The 3,010-nt window shown below is 47.3% G+C and overlaps 1 pseudogene; it reads left to right on the plus strand.

The window, feature by feature from the left end:
- The first annotated feature begins 496 nt into the window (after positions 1-496).
- Positions 497-1,667, plus strand: LOC148126054 (uncharacterized; annotated as a pseudogene).
- Positions 1,668-3,010: the final 1,343 nt, after the last annotated feature.

Consider the following 3,010-nt stretch of genomic DNA (forward strand, 5'->3'; position numbering starts at 1 on the left):
GAGGAGGACTGGTTACCCCCGCATTGGCCCTGATTGCCCAGTGGACTTTCTGCCCAATGTACCACTGCCAAAGGGACATTTGTACTCCATGTCTGAGCCCGAGCTGGCCATGATACGGGACTTTTTGGACAAAAACTTGGCCTGAGGGTTCATCCAGCCTTCGTCATCCCCTCTCTCAGCCCCAGTCCTCTTTGTCAAGAAGAAGATGGGAGACTTACGTTTGTGCTGTGATTTCCATCAATTAAACGCCATCACGGTGTGGAATAGCTACCCCTTGCTGCTCATTCTGGAGTTGTTGGAGAGGTTGAGTGAGGCCACTATCTTCATCAAGCTCGATCTTCAAGGGGCCCACAACCGGGTGTGGATGCGAGAGAGGGACGAATGGAAGGTGGCATTTGGCACCTGATACGGCCATTTTGAGTACACTGTGATGCCGTTTGGGTTGACCAACACCTCCGCAGTCTTCCAGCACCTAATGAATGACGTGTTTTGGGATATGTTAGATCGGTTCATGGTGGTTACCTGAACGATATTCTGATCTATTCCGAGTCCAGGGACAGCCACCTTCAACATGTTCATCTGGTCTTGCAATGCCTTCAGGAGCACCAACTTTATGTGAAGCTGGAGAAATGTCTCTTCTTCCAGACTTCCATAGAGTTCCTTGGGCACATCATCTCTCCTGAAGGCATCGCCATGGACCCGTGCAAGGTGGAGGCCTTATGTAGTTGGGAACCCCCTCGTGGCGTGAAGGACATTCAACGCCTATTGGGGTTCGCTAATTATTACCGGACCTTCATCCCAGGTTTTGCCAAGCTGACAGGTCCAATAACCCAGCTCCTTCAAAAGAAGGTCCCGTTCCAGTGGGGCCCCCCGCAGCAACAGGCTTTTGAGGCTCTCAAGAATGCCTTCATTGCAGAACCCATCCTGAAGCACCCTGATCTGCATTGTACTTTTGTGGTGGAGACGGACACGTCCAACGTGGCTATTGGGGCAGTGCTGTTGCAAGCCCCAGTGGATAACACCACTCTTTTTCCCTGTGCTTATTATTCCCAGAAACTCACTTCTTCCGAACGCAACTACACCATCTGGGAAAAAGAGTTACTGGCTATCAAGGCTGTGTTTGAGGCTTAGCGACATCATCTCAAGGGGGCCCGACACAAGGTGGAGGTCCAGACAGACCATCGGAATTTAGAACACTTGTCAACAGCGAGAAAGTTGAACCAGCGGCAGATCCAGTGGTTGTTTTTTTTTGCCCCATTCAACTTTTCTGTGACCTATATCCCCAGTGGTCACAATCGGAGGGTGGATGCCCTGTCCCACAAACCCAAGTACTTTTTCCCCAAGGACCCCCTTCCTCCATGGACAGTGCTGCCAGCAGAATCCTTGGCTGCAGTCCAGGAACTGGTGGACTTGCGGACTCAGGTGGGAGAGGTGCAGCGCCTAGACACTTGGTCGCAGCAGAGGATGGGGGAGATTGGACCCGAATACCCATGGACTTTGGAGGAGGGTTTATTCAAGCATCTGGGCCAGTTGTATGTACCCCCGGGGCCGCTTCGAGCCCTTATTATGACTCAATGTCACAACAAGCCTTCAGCTGGCCATTTTGGGTTGTTTAAGACCCTCCATCTTATAACCTGGACTTTTTGGTGGCCTCAAATACGGCATGATGTCCACACCTATGTCACATCCTGTGTGCAGGCAAGTGAAAACCATGATGGGTGCGCCTCCTGGTCTCCTCCAACCTCTGCCGACTCCAGAAAAACAATGGGAAGTGATTTCCATGGACTTCCTGACTCAATCACCGCTGTCCTCTGGATTTACAACTGTGCTGGACGTGGTCAACACGTTGACAAAAATGGCCCACTTCATTTCGTGTTGTAAATTGCCAATGGCCCGTACAACTGCCCGTTTGTTCTTGCAGCATGTTTTTTGTCTCCATGGTTTGCCAGACAGGGTAGTTTCTGACTGCGGTGTACAATTTGCAGCCCAATTTTGGAAAAGCCTGATGACTGCGTTACAGATGCAGGTGTGCTTGTTGTCGGCGCACCATCCAGAGACTGATGGGGGGATGGAGAAGGTCATTGACATTCTTGAGCAATACTTGTGTTGTTTTGTGAACCAACAGCAGAACAACTGGGCTGATTATCTCCCTCTGGCAGAGTTTGCATTTGAAAAGAGAAAGAGTGTTGGCTGGATCCTAAGCAGCATCGTAGAGAGAAATGTGAGCAGCAACGTAGGAGGCATGGGAGAGTCAGAGGGTGAGCAGAGTCATTGAGCCACACCCCACAGGGGAAAAAAGTGGGTGTGTTTTCTCCTGAAACTTTGTACGGGACAAAGTTTAACCTTACTTCAGATTTTCTTTGTGGACAGCCTTGTGATTTTCTGTGAGTAAAATTTTATTTACTATCAGTTCGGACTTGGCAGGCAGGACATGTTGGAATGCCAAGAATATTATCAGTTCCAAAGAATTAACTCTGTGAAGTCCGAGCCAGCTTGCCTGCCTGTGTTTGTGTGCGTTTATACTATTTCATCTTTTGGGAAAGAGGAAAGGCGAGACAGAACAGTCCTGGATCTCTATTCCTCAGTTGGTTTTATTAGCGATTCAATTGAAGATGTGGGAGGAATGTTTATCAATTCCGTAGGTGACACAAATTGCATAAGATAATTAATACAGACAAACATGTGACTACATTTTGGAGTAATGTTAATACAGTAGACTGTAAACTGATAGTAAGAAAATAAAATGGTGATAAGTATTAGATGTATTCAATCAAGGCTAAAAAGTCATCTGTCTGGAATGCTTTAATTTGGATTTCTCTATTAAGCAGATATTGAATTGAATAACATAGGTGACCCTTTTCAATTTTATGATTCTGTAACAAAGTTATCCACTTCTAGGTTGATGGAAGGGGAGAACATGGTGCAATAAGAATCTTCTTGGATTGGATTCCTTGGGAGAAGGAAGGTTAAAGAAAGGTTAGTTAATCTTTCATAGGTTTTTATAGAGAAT

This window comes from Pseudonaja textilis, chromosome 3, assembly GCF_049901715.1.
Source record: "Pseudonaja textilis isolate UNSWEBS1 chromosome 3, rPseTex1.2, whole genome shotgun sequence".
Lineage (NCBI taxonomy): Eukaryota > Metazoa > Chordata > Lepidosauria > Squamata > Elapidae > Pseudonaja > Pseudonaja textilis.